The sequence below is a fragment of the Schistocerca gregaria genome, chromosome X (assembly GCF_023897955.1).
Source record: "Schistocerca gregaria isolate iqSchGreg1 chromosome X, iqSchGreg1.2, whole genome shotgun sequence".
In the NCBI taxonomy this organism is placed as follows: Eukaryota; Metazoa; Arthropoda; class Insecta; order Orthoptera; family Acrididae; genus Schistocerca; species Schistocerca gregaria.
Window position 1 is genome coordinate 152,502,153 of NC_064931.1, and position 27,017 is coordinate 152,529,169.

The following is a 27,017-nucleotide window of genomic DNA, read 5'->3' on the forward strand; positions in this document are numbered from 1 at the left end:
TAAGCGACATTGGTCCGGAAACAATCGAGTTGAAAATTTTAAGAGAAAATCGTTCTGATAGCTCTTATAATCGAATACATGTACCGGTACACTTGTTGCTAAGACTGCGGATTAGACAAATTTCAGAGACGGTAATATGGATCAAAACAAGAAAAAAAATTCAGTAAACATGCGCTCTAAAATGCATACCTTAAGAACTAGGGCACCTTTTCAGTGGAAATAGTGTTTCGCAGCAGCGAAGATGAACGCATGCCCTTAGCTCTTAAGGTATGCATTCTAGAGCCCATATTTATTGGACTGTTTTTCTTGTTTTACTCCATACTACCACCTGTAAGTTACCTGCCCCATAGTCTTAGCAGCAACAGCACCAATACATATATTCCGCTGTCAGAGGTATCAGAACGATTTTCACTTAATTTTAGATTCAGTTGTTACCGGACCAGGGTCCTTACCTTAAACTGATACATTTATGCTTCACCATCATGCCTAGAAGTTTGTAGCATCATCGTGGAATCACCCTGTATATTAAAGGAATCGTCATTCCTACTCACCGTCAATGAATAAAACAGAAATAGGAAATCATCCTACTTCCTCCACCACACGTCATATTGCATTTCTCGAAACACAAATGCAGACAGCAGCTGCCGCCAAGAATTGTACCATGCAAATCAGTACCGTAAAAATTGATCTCGGCGTCTTTGACTGGTACATCTTTGACCTTTCAACTCAAAATGAACGGGATAAGTTTTTTGGTACGTAGCTTGTTTGGATTGCCTTACTGATTCTCAAAGTGCGCTCAACATACTGTCACCGTGGAGTCCCTGCAACTCACTGTATAAATCATGACCTCGGTGCTCCTTTATTCAAGCAGATCCTCAGCCACCACCACGAACCTCTCTCTACCGTCGAGAAAGCAGAAAACCGTCACAATCAATTATGCCAATTGCGGAACAGCAAAAACAGATGACAAAATGGTAACGTGTTTCATTCGATGCACGGAAAAACTAGGGTTAAGAAATCTTATTTATATCTTGTTAAAAGTTTTACATCTAGAGCTGTAATAATAAAATCGGTGTCGCTTTTCATCCCAGTGCTAACGGTCCCGTCTTTTGAGTCGTAACGGGCCGTATCTAAGTGCAAATATTTTGATAACTGCGGCTATCGCAGATTTACGTGGAAACGCTGCTCTGTCTGCTGACGATGTTTTTCGTGTAAAACTGCGTGTCATGCTCAAACGCGGACGTCATCACTTTAGTGACATGTATATTTGTATAAAATATTGACAAATATTAATACGAATATATGGGAACGCACTGGTTTGCTCTGAAGTCTTAGTATAGCAGCAGTCTGTTACGGTATTCCTCAACGTCCAGAATTCGCACGTAAAGGCATCACACGAAGTGTAATATTACCAGTAAATAAGCTGTTGATTTAATAATTGTGGAGTATGTCATTCTTTATGTGGCCAATAGTACCCAAACTGCAAACTGAAGGCCGGTCGGGGTGGCCGAGCGGTTCTAGGCGCTTCAGTCTGGAACCGCGCGACCGTTAGGGTCGCAGGTTCGAATCCTGCCTCGGGCATGGATGTGTGTGATGTCCTTAGGCTACTTAGGTTTAAGTAGTTCTAAGTTCTAGGGGACTGTTGACCTCAGAAGTTAAGTCCCATAGTGCTCAGAGCCATTTGAACCATTTTTTAAAACTGAATTTTTAATCGAAGTTCAAGAATTTACCCGTCTTGTATAAAAATAGTGTCCATTCGTCTAAGAGCGGTGTTAACAGCTTAGATGGAAAACACATGTAGCTGAAGAAGAGGTATCAAGTTTCGAAACTCATTTATAAAGGTCATTTATGACTGGTTATAATACACTATTTGTTGCATTTTATTCAGTCATGGTGCTTCTAAAATAAAAAGTCTGATTTGGATATGCAACTGCTATATTTTCGTGATAGTCATTGTCCTTCTTCGAAAGAGACTTCACACTGCATCTCCAATTACGTATTTGACTATAGAGAATTCGCCGACTTGCTCATTTCACTATCCATTCGTTAGTGCCGCCCGTCACTGTTGTCTTGTAAACGTCCCCATCTGTTGACTCAGGTATCGAGACGTGGCTGCACGTTCCGTTACAGCCATGCAGATAAGATGCCTGTCATCTCGACTGCTAGTGATACGAGGCAGTTGGGATCCAGCACGGCGTTCCATATTACCCTCCTGAACCCACCGATTCTATATTCTGCTAACAGACATTGGATATCGACCAACGAGAGCAGCAATGTCGACATACGATAAAACGCAATCGCGATAGGCTACGATCCGACCTTTATCAAAGTCGGAAACGTGATGGTACGCACTTCTCCTCGTTGCACGAGGCATCACAACAACGTTTCACCAGGCAACGCCGGTCAACTGCTGTTTGTGTATGAGAAATCGGTTGGAAACTTTCCTCGTGTTAGCACGTTGTAGGTGTCGCAACCGGTACCAGCCTTGTGTGAATGCTCTGAAAAGCTAATCATTTGCATATCACAGCAACTTCTTCGTGTCGGTTAAATGTCGCGTCTGTAGCACGTCAACTTCGTGGTGTAGCAATTTTAATAGCCAGTAGTGTAAATTTGGGATGCAATTGAAAAGTAAAATCATTGCTCGCGAGCAGTTTAGTACTCCGGTGCCAATGTGTGTCGTTGTGCCTCTGCAGCGCCGATATAACAACTGAGATGGACGTCACCTGCCGCTTGCCAGAATCGTGACGACAGGACGCGGTCGTGTGTGATGTAACATTTGGCGTCGGCGCCAGGGACCCGCGCAGGAATATTTGCGCTGGAAAGTCGGCGTAAAAATAGGATGTTTGGAGATGTGAGTCACTGCAGCCGCCGCCGCCATCGCCACCGGACCTCGCCAACACGCCGATGCCCAGCCAGTTTCAAGTATTTCCACTCAAAACACAGCAATAACACGACGGTGAAGAAATTCGTTGACTCCCGTGTTGGCCGCGACGAAACAATACGTGGGAAGATCGTAAAGGATGGCTGCGTGTTGACAGTCGCCTTCCGCTCACCCTGCAGAAATCTTTCAGGTTTCAGTAATAAATGTGTTGTCACTGGCCGTCAATTGTTGCCATTGTCGGACTGAATGGAGTCCAGCGATGTGCTGACATTCATTTCTTGTGCTGATGCTCTGCATTTAGTTCTCAGAGCAATGACTCCATCTATTTTTGGGACGGAGAAGCAGACGTGGAGGCACTTGTATAATGTCTCCCTAGCTCAGTAACATTCTGCTTCGCCTGTTTTACTGTGGCGTCTGACTTGGTGTATTACGAATTGGTATTTCGATGAATGGCAGGGGGCTGTGGATTCTTGTTCATATCAGGCCGTTCAGAACACTTCGCCTACACTTTGTGACATCTATTGCAGACACTGATTAATATAAACCTCTGTGTTTCATCTCAGATGGCAAGTGAGACAGGTTACTGACAGCACATTGACAGGAAACTTTTATGACTCTTGTTATATACATGAATTTGCACATAGGCATAGGAAATTAGTTACTTACAGGTCATCTATTTGTAATACAATTGACCGTTTTGTTATATACACACACAATACGTGTTCTTACAACAGACATAAATAGCAACGAATAACCAATGAAGACAGAACCAACAGTACCAGTAACTTGTTTATATCTTTCATTAAAACAGCTTATCTTCTTTATGACAATAGAAACCAACTGATGTTGAACAGAATGTTTGTCGAAACTTCCTGGTAGATTAAAACTGTGTGCCGGACCGAGACTCGAACTCGGGACCTTTGCCTTTCGTGGGCAAGTGGTCTAACGTAAAGCTGTGAGGACGGGGCGTGAGTGCCAGCACGGTAACTCAGCGTGTTCGGTCAGAGGGCTGCGTGCGCTCTGTAATAAAAACACTGAGTCAAGGAACCAACGATTACTTTGAACGGATGTCTTGTGACGTCCGCCCCGGCCAAACGCAACGAACTATATCGAACAAAATGAGTTTAAAAAAAAAGTTGGTAGAGCACTTTCCCGCGAAAGGCAAAGTTCCCGAGTTCGAGTCTCGCTCTGGCACACAGTTTTAATGTACCAGGAAGTTTCATATCAGCGCACACTCTGCTGTAGAGTGAAAATGTCATTCTAGAATGTTTGTCCTTTGTATATTTTCACGTGCTCCATTACATTGATTACTAAAATAGATCGTATGATCGATCACTGTTGGCGGTACACTCAGACTCTTTCCTCTTAAGATAAAGTGTAAAGCTACGAGGTCATATAAAATTTTATGAAGCACTTCAATGAGACTTAGAAAAAATCAAAATAAACAAGAAGAAACGATCGAAAAAGAATGTATAAAGAGTGTTGCAACAAACATGCAAATGTTTGTTGAAAGGGACAAAATACATTATTTAATGGAAAGTGTCTCAAAATTTCGCATTTATTTGCTTTGTCTAATACCTACTTATTGTTGTAGGGTAAAAGACAGTGTCATCCCATATCCTCCAATGTGCCTGTTCTATATTAAGATCTGCATGCACACCATGTAAGCACTGTATAATGCTGGAGAATGGAACTAGTTACTAATACCATTCACTCCCATCGTATTACGTTGGAATATGGAGCGAGGTAAATGTCACTGTCTATGAGTCGCTATAGATCGAATAGTAGTCCAATATATTTACTAAACAGGGTATCGTTAGAATAATGTCGTCTTTCTGCGAACGATACCTATCTAAATTCGCTGAACTCACGTGGACCGTGGCTTAGTGTGTGCTGCTCTTCAGAAACAAACTGCTTTACTTGTTGCATGTGTTAGCTTCTCTCTAATTGTATTAGGGCTTAGTGAGCAATGTGTGTTAGGAACGTGCCCGACATCCAACATGACACACGTCAGTCTGAATTAAGCTGCTGGTAGACAGCCTTAAATGCGAAAACATAGTTCCGCACCAAGTGCTATGACTTCAGCTCATTCTTCTTGGTCGTGCACTGAACAAACGAGCTACAGTTGGGTAGAGCGGCAATAACAAGCTCAACAGCTATACTTGTTGTAAGCACGAGATTAAAACCACGCTGTACTAACTTTCTCCGGGCCATATTCGTATCCTCCAACTGCAATAATGCCAATGGCTATATTACGACACTCAGTCTGTGACTCTACGTGGACGCCAGATGTCGAAGAAATCACGCATAGTCATCTATACTTTCACTTACTTTGAGTGTTTACCAACAAAATTCAAAACTTCCGCCCAGAACAGATTTAACTGTTCGCCCTCTTATTTTCGTATCTTGTAAACGGTAACGACAGTGTAAGTTAAAAGTACAGTTTCACAGTGAAATGGCTCTGAGCATCATGGGACTTAACAGCTGAGACCATCAGTCCCCTAGAACTTAGAACTACTTAAACCTAACTAACCTAAGGACATCACACACATTAATGCCCGAGGCAGGATTCGAACCTGCGACCGAAGCGGTCGCGCGGTTCCAGACTGAAGCGCCTAGAACCGCTTGGCCACTCCGGCCGGCAGTTTCACAGTGAAGACAACGGTTTTACATTCCAGGCGTATTTTTCGATGTAAATGTTTTTCTGTGTAAAGTTTTCTGTTGTTACAGATGACAAACTGTCCAAAAATAAGTTATACTGCAAAAGTAAAGAAAGCTACAGGAACGGAAGCATGTACTAACGAGGCATTAGGAAAGAGATTTAGGTTTGTGAATAGCGTACTTTAAAACTGAAATTATTTGTGTGGAGACAGTAGAAATCATCTTTTCCAGTAATTTGATAGAAAAGCAAATAAAAAATGCACTCAAGATGACGCAACTTCTGTGAAACACGTATGGGTAAAAAAAATTAAAGTCTGCTCAACGATATAGCCAGACTAATTTCATACTATAATAGCAGATCAGTGCATTTCATTGCGTGGCGGCTCCTTTATCAGCACGTTCACACTCCCTTCCTCTACCAAACACACACTGTAACAGTTTTCACTTTAAAAAATACGGATGTATTAGTTTTCAGCACGACCTCACATACAGTGAAGAGCCAAAGAAATCGGTACCCCTGCCTAATATCGTGAAGATCCCACGCGGGCATGCAGAAGAGCCGCAACCCGACGTATCATAGACTCGACTAATGTCTGAAGTAGTACTGGAGGGAACTGACATCATGAATCCTGCAGGGCTGTCCATAAATTCGTGAGAGTATGAGCGGATGGAGGTCTCTTCTGAACATCACGTTGCAAGGCATCCCATATATGCTCAATAACGTTCATATCTGGGGAGTTTGGTGGCCGGCGGAAATGTTTAACCTGTGAAGAGTGTTCCTGGAGCCATTCTGGACGTGTGGGTTGCCGCATTGTCCTGCTGGAATTGTCCCAAGTCCATCGGAATACACAACGGACATCAGTGGATGTAGGTGATCAGACAGGATGCTTACGTACTTGTCACCTGTCAGAATCGTATCTAGACATATCATGGGTCCCATACCACTCCAACCAGAGCCTTCCCCTGCTGGCGTGCAGAGTCCATGGATCCATGAGATCGTATCCGTACTCGTACACGTCTATTGGCTCGATACAGTTTGAAACGAGACTCGTCCACCAGGCAACATGTTTCCAGTCGTCAACAGTCCAATGTCGGTGCTGACGGGCCCAGGCAAGGCGTAACGATTTTGTGTCATACAGTCGTCAAGGGTACAGGAGTGCACCTTCGGCTCCGAAAGACCATATCGATGATGTTTCCTTGAATGGTTCAACACTTGGTGATGGTCCAGCATTGAAATCTGCAGCAGTTTGCGAAAGGGTTGCACTTAAGCCACGTTGAACGAATCTCTTCAGTCGTCGTTGGTCCCGCTGTTGCAGGATGTTTTTCCGGCCGCAGCGATGTCGGAGATTTGATGTTTTACCGGATTCCTGATCTCCACGGTACACTAGTGAAATGATCGTCCGAGAAAATCCCCACTTCGTGGCTACCTCGGAGACTCTGTGTCCCATTTCCAAACTCACTTAGGTCTTGCTAACCTGCCACTGTTGCAGTAGTAACAGATCTAACAACTGCGCCAGCCACTTGTTGTCTTATATAGGCGTTGTCGACCGCAGCGCCGTATTCTGCCTGTTTACATTTCTCTGTATTTGAATACGCATGACTATATCAGTTTCTTTGGCGCTACAGTGTAAATGTATAGACATGAAGAACAAAGACGTAGAATATTAATAAAGTTTATTTCATTTAAATGGCTTTAATAGTTTTCACAATAAAAACTTCGTATACCGGATGTTCAAAAAGTCAGCATAAATCAGGGAATAAAGTAGATAGAGAGGTACACATTGATACACGAGCTTGGAATGACATGGGGTTTTATTAGAACCAAAAAAATACAAAAGTTCAAAAAATGTCCGACAGATGGCGCTTCATCTGATCAGAATAGAAATAATTAGCATAACAAAGTAAGACGAAGCAAAGATGATGTTCTTTACAGGAAATGCTCAATATGTCCACCATCATTCCTCAACAATAGCTGTAGTCGAGGAATAATATTGTGAACAGCACTGTGAAGCATGTCCGGAGTTATGGTGAGGCACTGGCGCCGGATGTTGTCTTTCAGCATCCCTAGAGATGTCGGTCGACCACGATACACTTGTGACTTCAGGTAACTCCGAAACCAATAATCCCACAGTCTGAGGTCTGGGGACGTGGAAGGCCAAGCATGACGAAAGTGGCGCCTGAGCACACGTTCATCACCAAACGACGCGCGCAAGAGATCTTTCACGTGTCCAGCAATATGGGGTGGAGCGCCATCCTGCATAAACATCGTACGTTCCAGCAGGTGTTTATGAGCCAGGCTGGGGATGATGCGATTCTGTAACATATCGGCACAGCTCTCACCCGTCACGGTAGCAGTTTTGCTGTCCAGCGCCGCCTGTCGGACATTTTGTAAACTATGATCCCATGTCATTCCAAGCATGTGTGTCAATTTTTACCTCTATATCTACATTATTCCGTGGTTTATTAAGTTTTCAAATTTATACTGACTTTTTGATCACCTGGTATATTAATTTTCAGCACGCCCTCGCATATTACAAAGCGGAACTAGTTGCAGGTTGCCTATCAAACGACGGGTATATTCTTCCAGTATTTGGGAATGAAAGCACTTAGCGACTTCGAACAATCTTTAAGCATGTTTTCAAACCTTTTGTAATTTTTTCTCGCTTACGTGCTAAACGTCAGCTAATTAACACAAAACTCATTTTTGTAAGGTAATCACTCGCTTGAATGTGTTTTTTAAATGGGAGTTCTAGTTTTTAGAAATCTGGTGTTTATTGGTTATAATAGAAAACGTAAGTTGGAATACAGTAGGATAGGTGACGGCCGACGGAGGAGTCGCAACGTGTGGGAGTGTGACTGGCACGCTGCCCAACTGCGAGCTGTCAGCTGCGAGATAGGTTAGAGGCGCGACCTTGCCGGCTGTCCTTGTTGATAAAATATATTACCAATGTCACGTTAATGGCCGCCAGCACGCCGTCGGGCCATAGCAACAGCTCGCGATGCATCGCGCTCTGTCTAAATTATAGCAGGGCCTAGGGCCGCTATGGGACGAAAAACTCGTGTGGGTCGGTTAAAAGGAACTTAGATACCCACGAAACAACATGTGCCGCGTTAGTAACTCGTCTCCGCCTCAAACACGTCTGCATCTACATAGATACGCCGCAAGCCATCGTACGGAGCGTGGCGGAGGGTACTTTACTACTACTTGTCATTTCCTTTCCTGTTCCTCTTGCAAATAGAGTGAGGGAAAAAACACTGTCTGTACGACTCCGTATTAGCCCTAATTTCTCGAATCTTATCTTCGTGCTTTTTAAGCGCAATGTACACTACTGGCCATTAAAATTGCGACACCACGAAAATGACGTGCTACAGACGCGAAATTTAACCGACAGGAAGAAGATGCTGTGATTTGCAAATGATTAGCTTTTCAGAGCATTCACAAAAGGTTGGCGCCAGTGGCGACGCCTACAACGTGCTGACATGAGGAAAGTTTCCAACCGATTTCTCATACACAAACAGCAGTTGACCGGCGTTGCCTGGTGAAACGTTGTTGTGATGCCTCGTGTAAGGAGAACAGATGGGGACGTTTGCAAGACAACAACCATCTGCACGAACAGTTCGAAGACGTTTGCAGCAGCATGAACTATCAACTCGGAGACCGTGGCTGCGGTCACCCTTGACGCTGCATCATAGACAGGAGCGCCTGCGATGGTGTACTCAACAACGAACCTGGGTGCACAAATGGCCAAACGTCATTTTTTCGGATGAATCCAGATTCTGTTTACAGCATCATGATGGTCCCATCCGTTTTGTCGACATTGCGGTGAACGCACATTGGAAGCGTGTATTCGTCATCGCCATACTGGCGTATCACCTGGCGTGATGGTATGGGGTGACATTGGTTACACGTCTCAGTCACCTCTTGTTCGCATTGACGGCACTTTGAACAGTGGACGTTACATTTCAGATGTGTCACGACCCGTGGCTCTATCCTTCATTCGATCCCTGCGAAACCCTACATTTCAGCAGGTTAATGCACGACCGCATGTTGCAGATCCTGTACGGGCCTTTCTGGATACAGAAAATCTTCGACTGCAGCCCTGGCCAGCACGTTCTCCAGATCTCTCACCAATTGAAAACGTCTTGTCAATGGTGGCCGAGCAACTGGCTCGTCACAATACGCCAGTCACTACTCTCGATGTTCTGTGGTATCGTGTTGAAGCTGCATGGGCAGCTGTACCTATACACGTTATCCAAGCTCTGTTTGACTCATTGCCCAGGCGTATTAAGGCCGTTATTACAGCCAGAGGTGGTTGTTCTGGGTAGTGATTTCCCAGGATCTATGCAACCACATGTCTGTTCTATTATAATATATTTGTCCAATGAATACCTGTTTATCATCTGCATTTATTCTTGGTGTAGCAATTTTAATGTCCAGTAGTGTATGTTGGTTGCAGTAGCGTCGTTCGGCAGTCAACTTCAAATGCAAAAACAGTTCGATCGCGGCAAAATGGACGCTAGTACGAACAGGTGACGTTCAATTTTAGAAAAATGACGGTGCGGTGACAGGATCGGCAAGAAAAACCTTACTAATTGCTACTGCTATTGGATTTATGGTCTTGTAACAAAGTATTAGCCAGATGAATATTATCAAATATGAGCCTGGATATGTTCCTGTGGCAAACGTTTTGCCACTACTGTTCGAGGCAGCTTCACAGGCTATAAAGACTTTTATTATAATCACAACAAAAAGCTTCGGACATAAAAAATTTCCATTTGTAAATTCTGAACCTTGCTACAAGAGTTTTTCGGACATTCTGTGTAGGGATAGCAACGCTGGGGAAACCGTGACTTACCCTGCCACAAGAGATGCATATCAAATGAAATCAACGATTTCATATTATCGAACCATTCGCTTCAAAATAAAAGTTAATAAGTAGCAGAACAAATGAAATTCTTAAAAATTCTCCAAGAGCTACAATAAGTTTCTACGCGGGAGGTAACGTGTTCGAATGCTTATAGTGGAAGGAATATTCATCTCAAGAAGCGGGTGGTTATATTTGAAGTGCAACTACTCACAGGGGTCCAGTGTGGGCTGTAAATATCGTACAGCGACTAAAATATCTAGATATGAAAATGTGTTAATATGGAACGGATTTATGCTGGAAAAAATTAGTTAAAATTTTGGCTACGAGGTGCAGATGTGGCGTTGTGCACCGTTTGATTGACTGTATGACATCCATCCTGTCATTTGACAAGCCATAATGCGAGTGAACGGTATGGGTACCGAGAAGAAAGAGCTTGCGCTGTTAATAATATTGTTTTATTTGAACGGCAGTGCTGCATTGATAGAGTATCGCCAACTGAAACGTCTGAGGAGCGGCCCGATGTCATTATGTTTAAAGATGATGATACTGAGCTAGTTGTGGCACTGAGAAGACGATGGCGCCCTATCTCGGAGGAAGTTTTTGACGATTGCTATTACTGTATCTGACCGTGCAGCTCGTGCCCCGTGCGGTGCTAATATTCGTGCCGTATCACGAAAATTGCCCATTCCGCGGTCAACAGTAAGGAAAGTATTGCAGTCTACTTTTCGCTGGTATCCGTACGCGATCCAGACGGTGCTGCAACCGAAACCTAATGATCCGCACCAAAGTTCTAAATTTGCTCTTCGGTTTCTCTTAGGGATCGAAGTTGATGACGTGTTGCCTGGCAACATTGTCTGAGCGACACATTTTACACTACGGGGCACAGTGAATACGCAGAGTTACCAATTTTGGGGTACTGTTATATCACATGTTGTGCTCGAAGGGGCATTGCACTCGCCGTATGGGACTGTGTGGTGTGGATTTGCAAACATTTTTATTCTCAGTCCGTTCTTTGAAGAGAGTACATTCAGAGGGCCCCTCAGGTGTACCGTGACGTATACACCATATCGAGACCTCCTCGTACAGCATTTGATTCCTGCTGTGAAGAGCGCAACTGTATGGAAACTGTGAGACCTTAATTTTTCCCGGCGAATCGAATGTTCAAATAACTTACCGGTTTGCTGCCGGGTGACGTCGTCGAACACCGCCGATATTTCGACAGGAGCACACCCAGCCTACCCGTTACGGTAGCAGTTTTCCTGTCCAGCGCAATCTGTTGGACATTTTGAGAACTTTAATTTTTTTTTGTTCTAATAAAACCTCATGTCATTCCAAGCATGTGTGTCAATTTTTACCTCTCTATCTACATTATTCCGTGATTTATTAAGTTTGCATTTGTGCCTTAAGAATGGCAGGGTGTGCTCCTGTCGAAATATCGGCGGTGTGCGACGACGTCACCCGACAGCAAACCCGTAAGTTATTTGCATGGAAACTGTTGTTTTCATACAAGATGGGGCCACACCTTATGTCGCTCGCCCATTGAAAGGTAATGCAGCCGTCCACGAACGTGTTATCTCCAGACATTTTCCATACACGTGGCCTGCAAGATCACCTGATCTGAATCCATGTGACTTTTGCGTCTGGGGATATCTAAAAGAAAGAGTTTACCGGAGACACGTTCGGTCTTTGCCTGATCTGGGGGCCAGTAAACATGAACACGTTGCTCTGATTCCACCAGAACAGCTGCGAGGACTGTTGATGGCGTCGCTTTACGAATGCAGCATCTCGCCGACGTCTGCGGTGCATTATATTATTGTCAAAAAATGGCTCTGAGCACTGTGGGACTTAACTTCTAAGGTCATCAGTCCCCTGGAACTTAGAACTGCTTAAACCTAACCAACCTAAGGACATCACACATATGCATGCCCGAGGCAGGGCTCGAACCTGCGACCGTACTGGTCGTGCGGTTCCAGACTGTAGCGCCCAGAACCTCTCGGCCACCCCGACCATACTATCATTCTCACTTGTTTCACATTTTCTGACCACGTCCCGTTCTAATCAATTAATCTCTCTTGCATTCACAGCGCCAGATTTGCACCTAGTGGCCAAAATTGGAACTAATTTTTTTGAGCGTAAATCGGTTTCCCATTAATGCATCAGCATATCTAAATAGTTTCGCTGCCATACAATAATTCCAGCCCATACTGGACCTCTGTTTAACAGCTCTTTAATTGTTATAACATCCCGTTACATGGACGAAAGGGGAGAGGCGGGGCTACTGTGTGATTGATGAGCAGGAGACAGTTTAAGAGTAGGTTATGAGCCGGTGTCATCGTCGTGCTCCTATTACCGCCAACAACACGAAGAAAATAATACACTAGGAGCTGCAGAAACGAACTCTAGTGCATTGGACAGCTTGAGATATTATTCAGTAGCGTGGCAGCCAGTTTACCTTGAAATTGTTGATCGCAGTCATGTGGGCAGATAGTTGCAAAATAGGCTTCGTTGCTGCAGTGAGAGAGGGAATAGCGGTTTCAGCGCCACATATCTTGATTAGATGCCATAGTCTCGTCCATTGGTAACAGTAAAAGAAAAAGAAAAGAAAAACTTCGATATGATCGCGCGAGACAGAAATATGTCAGTTAATTTGGAATATTTGTTATTGTTTCTTAAAAATTAAGACTTGTAAACTTATGATAATGGCATATAAAAAAAACAATAATAAGGAACAGAATATTTGCATGAGTGAGATTTCTCCCGCTAAAGAAAATTGCTAATAATTTTGCTGCACTGGTAACGAACCTAAGCTGCAAAATACAGCGAGCAAGGGACAGAGTACAGAATTAAAGTTTCTACCGTAGGTCTCGTAGTGATTGCAGGACTTTGTCCAGCAATTGAGATTAAATTCTGTTCTGTCAATGTTTTTGCATATGAAACAAGTCAACTTGTGCTGCGGTTTGTATTCCACATTGAACTGTGCTTTGCTTCGTAACTGGGCGGGTGAGCCAGTTCTTAAGTAGGAGAAAGACAGGGACACAGCCACTCTGCCTAGTAATGCACCGTGGTGTTCAAATCAACCAGCAGAGCAGCTATGGCTTTAATTCTCGTACACTTACTTCCTGATTTGCCCAACATGGGTAGGTTTCAAGAATATGATCCATGTATAACTAAACAAGTCATAGGTACCTCTAACGAATGAAGCATAATTCATGAAACCTTTTGTAAAGCATAGCTGGTCAAGAAACAAACCAGGCCCTTTTGAAAATAAAAATGCGTACTTCATAACAAACGCGACATTTTTATTTATTTGTCTTACAGCTGCCTAGCTATTTATCCAGCGAAAGTGTATTTAATGTATATAGAACTTGAAACTTCCTGGCAGATTAAAACTGTGTGCCCGACCGAGACTCGAACTCGGGACCTTTGCCTTTCGCGGGCAGGTGCTCTACCATCTGAGCTACCAAAGCACGACTCACGGCCGGTACCCACAGCTGGCAGAATTAAAGCTGTGGGTAGCGGGCGTGAGTCGTGCTTTGGTAGCTCAGATGGTAGAGCACCTGCCCGCGAAAGGCAAAGGTCCCGAGTTCGAGTCTCGGTCGGGCACACAGTTTTAATCTGCCAGGAAGTTTCATATCAGCGCACACTCCGCTGCAGAGTGAAAATCTCATTCTGGATATATAGAACTTACATATTGATCTGACATTATTTACAGTGTAACTTCAATGCCTCTATTTTCTTCCGTAATTTCATGTTGTCGCTCTAGATACCACGAACATATAAACTTCCCTACTGTTATTTTTCATCTTACGATATAATACTCCTGTGCTGGAGTTGGTGATGACTGAAAATTGTATTTAATTTGTAGAATGATTTGAAGGGTATTATCATTAGAGATAAATGACTAATACGACTAGGTATTGAGACTGTGAACTCTTGCAATCGATCTAATAATGCTGTTTCTGGGGTTCGCTGTCTTCACCCCTTTTAAGGTTATATACATTTTAATAATCTATGCATGTTCGACATTTCCGCGTAAACGACTGGATTGAATTATACTAGACTTTGTACATGTCATTTACTATCTCGACAGAAGCACTGTGAGTAAGAACCACCTGTCTCCCAAAGTGGTGGGGGTGAAAACGGGATGGCACCGTAGAATAACCAATTTTTTGATGTAATCGGTTCATTGTTAGTATAAAATTGCTGTGGGTGAAAGATGCCCCTATTGCACCTCGAGATGGGGATTACAAGAGCGTGATTTATAAGAAATGTATTGAGACGACCTGTTCCTATTTCATTGTTTTTCTTCATGAGGTCAGTGGCCTGTGATACATGGGATTTTTATATACACGAACTATGTCTGTAGTAAAACGATGGTTGTTCGAAATCACGTAAGTCACCACTACCATCGTCACTTACGGATGTCATACTGACGACACAAATTGGCATCATCAAATTACTTTATTGATGTGGCCACTGGTAACATCAATGTTGCTGACGTCACCGAATGTGCCAAGAGATAATGGGCGTATTCGGTGCTCATTTCTCCTGTGGCTTAGAATACCCGTTGCTGTGCAATTCGCGTGTAAACGTATATTTGATCAAAAATGACGTCTTAATTTTGTCGCTAGTCTCTGTTCGTAGACTATAAACAACTTTTGGAGCACATGTTCACGTGCGAGCCAGTGACTCATCAAGTTATAAAACTGTTAAATGTACATACACGTACGACGTTTCGAAAATACATGAAAACAAATGTGTATTGCTATCACTAAAGGCCGTTTATCATACCGTAAAGATGGACCTCACAGAACAGGAAGATCAGAAATAATAAAAACAACCTTTTCAGATGGACAGACTATTGTTTAAGTGAAAGTAACACAGTTTGTGATAGAATAGAGATAAATACTACGGAATTTAAACTTGTGTGTCTGTAATGTGCACCAGAAAGCTGGAGCCTTTTGTGTTTGTCTGCAGCGCCACGTGGAGCAGCGTGTGTTCAGCGCCGGGCAGTTGGCAGCACGGCGTGCCCCGTTAGACGGACGCTGCAGCGGCAGCGGCGCCGCCAGCCGCCATTGTCTGTAACAAAACGCTCATACCTTGTTTGTTTTCTGATTGCAGGTTCTCGCGCCCGCTGGCACCACCCTTTACTTCCTCGATCATTCATGAGGTAATTATTATTCTTTAATACTTATACCCACCCTTGTCTTGGAGATGTTATTCACAATTATCCTTCGTTGCGTGGTGACCCTTGTAACTTCCTTTGTAAGCAGTCGTTCCGATATTGGTCTCATGCAGAATACGTGACTCATATCATCGTTTAAATATACGAAATAGCAAAAATTTCTTGATATATTTACGCAATTGTTAAAACTCTTCAGAGACGGTAATTAATTAACGAATCAGTGCGTTATTGTTCAGATAGTTCAAATGGCCCTGAGCACTATGGGACTTAACATCTGAGGTCGTCAGTCCCCTAGAACTTAGAACTACTTAAACCTAACTAACCTAAGGGCATTACACACACATCCATGCCCGAGGCAGGATTTGAACCTGCGACGTTGCGGTCGCGCGTTTGCAGATTGAAACACCTAGAACCGCTCGGCCACTGCGGCCGGCTGCGTTATTGTTCTTTAGTTTGTTTTTGCTCTAGAGCAGTCGTCATCAATCTGCGGCCCGAATTAAGCCTTCGTCCGGTCTGCGTTTTCAGCCGTATTTTATAATAAATTGCATCTACCGACTAACAGCCGAATCCAGAAACGAGAACCAACGTTACCGGTAGACAACAAAAATACTTGGGCAGTTATATTGTAAGATGGACGTTTTTTTGATGAATGCGGCGGTGATCTTACAGAGTTGGTCGTTTACCTCAGGGGCAGAGAGGTACTTAGCGTGACCACTGTTGGGTTAGATGGTGCGAGAGGGTGAATATTTTGTTTGTGTTTCAGTGCTGACAATAAGCGCGCCGCGACTCGTACCGATCAGCTGCTAAGACGTAAATTTTGACACGAAAGTAACATGGATTTGTGGACGCGCATTATGGAGACGCTCATCTTCAATTGCGGTGCATATTTGTAGCGAGGTGCATGGAGTTAAATTACGTCTCTTGTGATACAACTCAATGAGTAGAAGAAAAGTGACATTCAAAAATTTAGTAAATATTTGTGATCATGTCGTACATTACATAATGCCACAATAAATTTAACTATAACTTGCATTACTGTTATCAGTTAATGATTCGCTCATACAGACAGTACAATAGCACTACTTGATGCATTTACAGTGTCGAAGCTTTGACGTCGGTGAAGGTGGGAGCCATGCCATCCGAAACGGGAAACAGTCGACACGGAGAGTTCCGAATGATGCCGACTCTTACGATCAGTACTAGTGGGTCGGTGGGAAACATCACATCCCTACTATGGCTAGTATATTGGGGACTCATAACATACTAACGTATGTAGGTTGCCAAGTAATAATAAGATCGGCTTATACGCGGCCTTGGTTTGGAATTTTGACGACTACTTGCCTAGAGAGATCAAATTCAGCTGCCTTAAAACTTCTCATACATAATCCTACATATGAACCAAGTTTCGATAATATTCGTTCATAAATTCGTTTGTCTAGTAGATGGTCATTGTTACATATGTCCCTTACTGTTGTTTGTCGTTTTCTGTCGTTTGTTTCACCAATTCTTCCAACTCATACTCGATATCGCCTCCATGGAGTGACGAAAAGCCGATATGTATATCCCAGTTCGATTGCCGTAGCCTTTACGAGGCCCACTGAGATTTGTGAGCTCAAAAGAATCGCTGGTCGAACAAGTAAGCTAAATGTGAACGCAAACAGCCGAAATGGAATCAGTTCGAAAGGCGTGCGCCTTACTGGATTTCACACGACGTGATTTATTGATTTAATTAATTAATAGACTGATTTAGATAACTACCACAACAATCTCTTTCAGAGCACATAGTCTCATCCGTACTGTTTGACAACAAGCAAACAACTTTATAAACAGGAAACAAAAAGAAAATCCATAATTGATAGTTTCCAGGTTCGTGCGTGGGCTTGAAGAAATCTTCGTAAACGTCAGTCAGAGAAATCAGGAATTTGTTTAAACATCTCGCACTGATTTTTTAATTTTCTTAATTCGAGTTTACGTTTATGTAAATGCTGTGAATAGTGACATAGAATTTTAACTTAACCACGTTGTTTTTTGCCCCATTCGACGAATTATCAGTCGCGAAATTAGATATAACCTTTCAAAATCAGTTTCGTTTAGTGAGCGTATAATTTGATATTTGCTGCACACTAAGCAATGAAGCGCTTCTTTTATATTTTCGGGTTTGTGTTTTTTGCCTGTGTTACAGTTATGTATGAATTTCGAAGTAATCATTTTCACTGTCGTAGTTATAGATAAGTTATCTTGTTAGGTGCAGTCACCGAAACGGGCAACACGAAACACAGAATAACGCAACTACTGCCAAATAGAAAAGTATTGGAGTATGGTTACCGCCGCTGCGTGATTAGCTCGGCACAGTCTTTGTGCCACTCTTCCATCGCATTCAGTGAATCTAAGCACGAGAAATATGTCGGCCAACTCTTCATCAATAAATCTTTCCGGATTGCTATGTACGGCTTAACGATCAACACTGCCGGAAAAACAAACCCATGAGAGGACCGAGCAGTAGTGAGTGGGCATTACTGTCGTCAACAGCCAGTACCGTTAGTTTACGGAACAAGTTTGTTTGCAGACAAAACACACAACACAGAACCATAGAGACTGGCACCGTTGTGCAGTTTCTTTAGTGCACTGCAGTTGCAAAAATAAATTGGGGTAAAAGTCAAACGAAATGCAATTACTTTGTAGAGAGCTACCGGAGACCGGAGGCCTCTTATAACAAAACGCAGTACTTTCCGAATATCCAAGCTAATGGAGACCCAAGACTGCACCTATAACCTAAACTCACGGATAATCCAAACTACACGTGTTTTTACCGGTGAAATTGAAACAGGTGATATTGGGTCCACAACCGATTAAACTGAGACAGGGAACCAATGGTCTGAAATGCATATTTATTGTGTGATGTCCGTCACAGCATACACCGCATAACGACGACTTAACTCATAGTAATTGTTCAAAGGGACGACCGCCAGTCTTAGTGCGTGTATTGCAATAGCCGCCGGCCGGTGTGGCCGAGCGGTTCTAGGTGCTTCAGTCTGGAACTGCGCGACCGCTACGGTTGCAGGTTCGAATCCTACCTCGGGCATATTGGGTTAGTTAGGTTCAAGTAGTTCTTAGTTCTATGGAACTGATGGCCTCAGATAGTCCCATAGTGCTCAGAGCCATTTGAACCATTTTGCAACAGCCCATGCAGTTCTGCCGCACTATGGCAAATATTCCGGGTGTCTGTTGTACACTGTAACAGGCAACGGTTGATAAAAAGCATTCTCCCTCACCACCAGACAGACGTATGTACACGACTTGGCTCATAGCACGTGTGTCGTGAGAAGACCGCATACATCGGACCGGTGCATTACCTTTGCAGCACGCACACCACTATCCCTTATGTCAAGTTGTCCATTGCATAAGACAGCCTGTCATATGTTCATCGTGAGTTGTGTTACTGTGTACAGTGCTTGACGAGTAGTAAAAGATGACACGTTAATCGTCACGAAGGTAAGCAGACATGTGCTGAATGTACGGTGCAGTACGATGCAGTCCCCATAAGGCAGCACTAATGTAGAGACAACGCTTTCCCAACGGGCGTCATCCTAATTGGAAGAAGTTTATCTCCATGAACACCAACTTATGAGAGCCGCTAAAGACATGCCCGAATACCAGAATTTTTCGAGAAGATTGTGAATGTGGTCGACTACCCAGCGCCCGTCAACTTGCTCGTGAAACACCCGCCAGGTTAGCCGAGAACGCTAATGTGCTGCTTCCTGGACTCGGGTAGGCGCGCCGGCCCCGAATCGAATCCGCCCGGCGGATTGACGGCGAGGGCCGGTGTGTTGGCCAGCCTGGATGTGGTTTTTAGGGGGTTTTCCACATCCCACGAGGTGAATACCGGGCTGGTCCCCACGTCCCGCCTCAGTTACACGGCTCGCATACATCTGAATACGTTTCAAATGGCTCTGAGCACTATGGGACTTAACTGCTGAGGTCATTAGTCCCCTAGAACTTAGAACCACTTAAACCCAACTAACCTAAGGACATCACACACGTCCATGCCCGAGGCAGGATTCGAACCCTGCGACTGAACACGTTTCACACTATTCCATGAGTTACACTAGACGAAGACAGATGGGGTATACTAGTTCCGTCCTGGAGGGTACAGAGTGGCGGCAGAAAGGGCATCTGACCACCCCTTAACATTAACCATTGCCAAATCCGATCGTAACCATGCCGACCCTGGGAAAGCTCGGGATAAAGGCATAAACAAAAGAAAGAAAAAAAAATTGCTCGTGAAATGCACACTTCAAGGATACAGTGTGGAGAGTACTGGTGGAACAAGTATTATCATAAAGAACGTGTCGGAGCACAGGGACCAACGGATTCTGAGCCCCCCCTTCACTTCTGTCAATGGATTATCAACTGCAGCGCAGTAATCCCGTACTTCATACTGTTTGTATTGTTCACGGATGAGGCCTCATTCACCCCTGATGGTGTTCTTAACAGCCGCAACTGCCATGTCTCGAGTGAGTATATCACCACGTCACTCACATCTGTGGCCACCAACAACGATTTTCGATCAACGTATGGGTGGGCATTGTCCAAGGTCACCTAATAGGACCTTATTTGCTGCCTCCGCTTTTGACTGATCCAGTTACCTTGTGTTGCTGAGAGTTGTGCTGCCGGAGTTCTTAGAGACTCTACCCCTTGTTGCCCGCGAAAGGACGTGGTTTCAACACGACGATACACCAGCCTCTTTGATGTTAATGTCAAATGGTTCAAATGGCTCTGAGCAACGCTTTCCCAACGGGCGTCATCCTAATTTGAAGAAGTTTATCTCCATGAGCACCAACTTACGAGAGAAGGGGTCTGTCATGCCACAGAGAGCCGCCAAAGACATGCCCGAACACCAGAATTTTTTGAGGAGATTGTGTATGATCGTGTGGACTCAACATCTGAGGTCATCAGTCCCCTAGAACTTAGAACTACTTAAACCTAACTAACCTAAGGACATCACACACATCCATGCCCGAGGCAGGATTCGAACCTGCGACCGTAGCGGTCGCGCGGTTCCAGATTGAAGCGCCTAGAACCGCTCGGCCACATCCGATGTCAATGTCCGCGAGCACCTGAAGAACACATACCTTCATCGTTGACCTGGAAGGGGAAGTCCTGTACCGTGGCCAGCGCGATCGCCGTATCTCACACCTTTTGACTTTTTCCTCTTGGGTTACATCAAGACGTTGGTACATGAAATTCCCTTAGAAACGAATGAAGACCTGCTTTGTAAGGTCCAAGCTGTCTGTCTCCTGGTACAACAGACATCAGGGATCTTATGAGAGAATGCGGCAGAACTTTATGCGCCATTGGTATGTCGGCCCCTGGTAGCTGATTGGTCAGCGCGACAGAATGTCAATCCTAAGGGCCCAGATTCGATTCCTTGCTGGGTCGGACATTTTCTCCCCTCAGGGACTGGGTGTTGTGTTGTCCTTTTCATCATCATTACATCCCCATTGAAGCACAAATCGCCGAAGTGTCTACCCGACGGGAGGCCCTAGTCACCATTGGTATGCATGCATTGAGACTATCGTTCGTCAGTTTGAGAAATTACTATGAGCTACGTTGTTGCTATGCGGTATACGCTTTTTACGTCCACAAACCTGCATTACCGATCATTGGTTCACTATCTCAATGTAATCGGATGTGGACCCAGTATAACCTATTTCAATTAGATCCAACAGCTTTGACGCACCTCGTATATACGCATGCTACATGTAATCACTTGAAAGCCGACTACATTAATTACGCATTACTGGGCGGACTCTGACAACTAATTTGCGAAATTGTGCTTAATGTTCTTTACTTCATATCACTTGCTTTCTGTTCGCTTTCGGAAAATATCTTATAATTTTCTCTTTTTGTTGTTCATTCTTTTTTTTTTCGTTCCGTCGGTTCTCATTTTCCGGAGTCACAACGCGACTAAAGTGAAACGAACTTGGCCTACATACTCTGAAGGAAACTAAAAGTCCCGGCTTCGGGAAGGTAGCCGGCCAGAGTGGCCGTGTGGTTCTAGGCGCTACAGTCTGAAGCCGAGCGACCGTAACGGTCGCAAGCTCGAATCCTGCCTCGGGCATGGATGTGTATGATGTCCTTAGGTTAGTTAGGTTTAAGTAGTTCTAAGACTAGGGGACTGATGACCTCAGAAGTTAAGTATCATAGTGCTCAGAGTCATTTGAACCATTTTTTGCGGGAAGGTAGTACTAAGTGCCTACTGCCGGACGACTTGACTGGCGTAGCGGTAATTTTGTTTACGGGCCACCGCGTAACATTGTTTTCTGTAGAAAAGAAAAACAATGTTAGGTAATGAAATATTAACTCCAAACTCTAGTTTAACGGTTTAAGCAGCGCACTGCAGAGAAGTTCTCAGGACGCACGACTTAATCGACAGACAGCATCATAGTTTAACCGATTTGAGCGGAACATTTGTAAATTATATGCAGAAACCTTTCTCGTGAGTCAGTTATGACACTGTATAGAAGCCCCTACAGCAGTAAGTGAGATTAGCCTTCAGACAGAAACGTGGCTAGGCACGATGTAGTGATAACAGATAAACGCCAGAGTGCGTTCTAATGAGTTTCACGATCGCCTTGTCTTCGCTCTCTTTCTCTACCTAACACACCTCGTTCACCATATGTGCGTCGTCTTACGACGGTAAAACATGAGCCATACGCACAATGGTGTTTTACAAACGAAATTATTCGTTCTAACTGTACTAGTCTTCATTTAATTTCTTCTGTCAGAAATCGTCGCACTTTGCACGGTTAATCCACAAAGGCGATAATCCGCAGCCTGACACTCGGAGGCATTGTATACTCAGAAAATACACTAATGGCCATTAAAATTGCCACACCAAGAAGATATCCAGATGATAAACGGGTATTCATTGGACGATTATATTATACTAGAACTGACATGTGACTACATGTTTACGCAATTTGGATGCATAGATCATGAGACATCAGTACCCAGAAAAACCAACTCTGGACGTAATAACGGCCTTGATACGCCTGGGCATTGAGTCAGACAGAGCTTGGATGGCGTGTACAGGTACAGCTACCCATTCAGCTTCAACACGATACCACAGTTCATCAAGATTTTCCGTATCCAGAAAGTCCCGTACAGGACCTGCAACATGTGGTCGCGCATTATCCTGCTGAAATGTAGGGTTTCGCAGGGATCGAGTAAAGGGTAGAGCCACGGCTCGTAACACATCTGAAATGTAACGTCCACTGTTCAAAGTGCCGTCAGTGCGAACAAGAGGTGACCGAGACGTGTAACCAATGGCACCTCTAACCATCACGCCGGGTGATACGCCAGTATGGCGATGTCGAATACACGCTTCCAATGTGCGTTCACCGCGATGTCGCCAAACACGGATGCGACCATCACGATGCTGTAAACAGAACCTGGATTCATCGGAAAAAATGACGTTTTGCCATTCGTGCACCCAGGTTCGTCGTTGAGTACACCATCGCAGGCGGTCCTGTCTGTGATGCAGCGTCAAGGGTAACCGCAGCCATGGTCTACGAACTGATAGTCCATGCTGCTGCAAGCGTTGTCGTACTGTTCGTGCAGATGGTTGTTGTTTTGCAAACGTCCCCATCTGTTGACTCATGTATCGAGACATGGCTGCACGATCCGTTACAGCCATGCGGATAAGAAGCCTGTCATCTCGACTGCTACTGATAGGCCGTTGGGATCCAGCACGGCGTTCCGTATTACCCTCTTGAACCCACCGATTCCATGTTCTGCTTACAGTCACTGGATCTCGACCAACGCGAGCAGCAATCTCCCGATACGAGAAACCGCAATCGCTATAACCTACCATCCGACCTTTATCAAAGTCGGAAACGTGATGGTATGCAATTCTCCTCCTTGCACGAGGCATTACAAAACTTTTCACAAGGCAACGCCGGTCAACTGCTGTGTATGACAAATCGCTTGGAAACTTTCCTCGTGTCAGCGCGTTGTAGGTGTCACCACCGGCGACAACCTTGTGTGAATGCTCTGAGAAGCTAATCATTTGTATATCATAGCATCTTCTTCCTGTCGGTTAAATTTCGCGTCTGTAGCACGTCATCTTCGTAGTGTAGCAATTTTAATGGCCAGTAGTGTATCCCCAAACAACCTGAAGCTTTTAGAGTGTAAGCGGGTTATTGGCAGGCCTACGGAGTGAGCCGCCAAAAGTTGTTAAAGTGAGGAACGGTTGAGTGGCAACGTCTTTCGCCATTGTGTCGATAACATTGAGCCAGCCCCAACCCTTGCGTGTGCTGTGGAGGGCAGGAAACGCTCTAGAAATCGTCGGCTGCGCTGCGAGAGAAGAGGGGGGGAGCGACAGAGTGCGTGGTTTTGTGGAGGTCGCTAACCGGAAGCCACAGACGGCCTTGCTCGTGTACTTCCGGCGCGGCGCCGCCACCTGCAACGGCCTTCCCGCAACAGACTCGCTGCTTCTAGAGCTCTCTCAGAGACTATTCCGGCTATTCAGATAGGTCAGACGAGTCTAGCGTACCGCACATGTATGAGGAGAAAAAGGGTGCTACACAGCAAATTCTACAAGAAAATACTCAAGTACACTGGTGTCCAAAATTAAGCATCAATCCGGGCGGGAAGGAGCGCCTGGCACGAATCCTCCCGGCGGATTTGTGTCGAGGTCCGGTGAACCGGCCAGACTGTGAATGGTTTTTAGGCGGTTTTCCATCTGCCTCGATGAATGCGGGCTGGTTCCCCTTATTCCGCCTCAGTTACACTTAGAACTACTAAAACCTAACTAACCTAAGGACATCACACACATCCATGCCCGAGACAGGATTCGAACCGTAGCGGTCGCGCGGTTGCAGACTATAGCGCCTAGAACCTCTTAGCCACTCCGGCCGGTAACAGGAACATGGGACGAGTTTACTATCGTCAGTGTGTTCCGCATGCGTCCGATGGACGACCCATTCAACATCTACGACTAATATATGAAAACTTTGCTCCTTCAAACGTAATTGTAAAAAACACTCAAAAGTTGTACGGGCATGCATACCACCCTTGGAAAATATGATGGGTATTTAGAAATTAAAACTTTGTTGCTGTCTGTGTAGGTAAAATGTACTTCGCGTTTCTGTCTCCATTCATGTAGAAGGTTTGTTGATTTTTGTCTTGAGTCCAAAGGCTGGTTCGATGCAACTGCAGCGGCTTTCAAAATGAATATACGCGCTTTAAGGCTTAGTAGCATTTGTTACATTCAACTTAAAATTGTAAATAATACATCAAATGAAAGAGCAACTCAAACACTTTTCCTTACAAGTGTTCAGTGTGAGCACTATTCTTCACTAATCGAGTCTATAGACGAGTTCTTCACAAACCTTGATCAGTGGTAGCGGAGGCACATGCACACGATCCATTATGAACCGCCAAAGGTAAAAACCGCATGGGATCAGATCGTATTGCAACGTGGAGTGCATGCAAAACAAGCTCTGTCATATGGCCCCTTGCGGTCCTGTCCAGCTGTCGGAACAACGTCATTGAACCAATCGCGTACTGAGTTACGTCAGTGAGGCGGTGCACCATCTTGCTGCCAAATAAAGTTCAGTTGTTCAGATTCTTCCAGTTGTAGAAAGAGCCACAGTTGTAGCGCACCAAGAAAAGAAACTACAGTTGTAGTTGGCTTAGCGAAAAAGAAAGGCCCATAAACTTTCCGCCTGGTTATGTCGAAAAAAAAAAAAACATAATTTGGGGAGTCTCGTTGCAACTGTACCACCCCGTGTGGGGATTCAATATCCCCCACATGGGCACATTATGTGTTCACACTTTCAGTTAGGTGAAATGAAGGTACATCACTGAACTCGACACGATCCAGAAAATCTTCATAGTCATGCAACGTTTCGTTTGCAGAGTTGGCATGTAAACTGTAGCCTGTGGGCTTTAGAGCTCATAACAGCTGCAGTCGTAAGGACGTAGTTGTAAGTGTCTCCTTAAGTCTCCACACAGACGTCACTGGAATTGCTAATTCATAATTAACCTTCCGACCTGATTTCTTGGGCTACGCGTAGAAGACACACTCGTTCAACACTTTCTACAGTCACTCTTAATCGTTCTATGCTCTTACCTCCGTGCACAGGTATGCAAACAAAATTGAGTTGCTCTTCCATATAACGTATTATTTATAAATGTAAGTTGAATGCAATAAATGCAACAGTCTTAAAAGCCTTATATTCATTTTGAAACAAACTGTAATACTATTCCGGACGTAGCTGCTATTTAAGACGAGAAATTAATTTATCTTGCCTTTGTCATGCTGTTGTCGATTGGTTTGCGTGTTCATAAACGTTACGACGAGCGTCGTCAGAATGCATGCGACAGTAGTTCGGAGGAGTGAAAGTATTGCACGCTTTGTGAATAAGTTCACGTATCAGGCAACTTTATCTTTTACTTCCGTAGTGTATTGCCCTCTTTGTTAGAAAATATAAAGAAGCAAGAGACCCTCTGACGTTTGGCTTCCTTGCTTGCGGGTCATTTCACCTGTGTACCGGGTGTCTCCTGAGAGCCGTCAGGCGTATTTTCTGTGGGTTTCGGCAGATATTTGCATTTTCGTTTTTGTATTGTGTAGCTGGAATCAGCCGAAACAGTTACTACTCGTCACGTCTTTCATGCGACGTCCAGTGTCAACAGAAGGCACGGGTTTGTTCCCCGATACAAATAAAATGATCTATCTACATCCATACTCCGCAAGCCACCCGACGGTGTGTGGCGGAGGGTACTTTGAGGACCTCTATCGGTTCTCCCTTCTATTCCAGTCTCGTATTATTCGTGGAAAGAAAGATTGTCGGTATGCCTCTGTATGGGCTCTAATCTCTCTGATTTTATCCTCATGGTCTCATCGCGAGATAGACGTAGGAGGGAGCAATATACTGCTTGACTACTCGGTGACGGTATGTTCTCGAAACTTTATAACAAAAGCTCGTACCGAGCTACTGAGCGTCTCTCCTGCAGAGTCTTCCACTGGAGTTTATCTATCATCTCCGCAACGCTTTCGAGATTACTAAATGATCATGTAACGAAGCGCACTGCTGTCCGTTGGACCTTCTCTATCTCTTCTATCAACCCTATCTGGTACGGATCCCACACCGGTGAGCTGTATTCAAGCAGTGGGCGAACAAGTGTACTGTAACCTACTTCCTTTGTTTTCAGATTCCATTTCCTTAGGATCCTTCCAATGAATCTCAGTCTGACATCTGCTTTACCGACGATCAACTTTATATGATCATTCCATTTTAAATCACTCCTAATACTTACTCTCAGATAATTCACAGAATTAACTGCTTTCAATTGCTGACCTGCTATATTGTAGCTAAATGATAAGGGATCTATCTTCCTATGTATTCTCAGCACA

General features: G+C 44.3%; 1 protein-coding gene across 3 annotated transcripts in view; it reads left to right on the top strand.

The window, feature by feature from the left end:
- Positions 1-27,017, top strand: part of LOC126297882 (nuclear hormone receptor FTZ-F1 beta) — a 374,623-nt gene that overhangs the window by 119,491 nt on the left and 228,115 nt on the right. For all 3 annotated transcript variants that reach the window (XM_049989174.1, XM_049989175.1, XM_049989176.1), the window contains exon 2: positions 15,532-15,580. The gene's annotated coding sequence lies outside the window, so the exon portion shown is untranslated. The remainder of the gene's footprint in view (positions 1-15,531; positions 15,581-27,017) is intronic.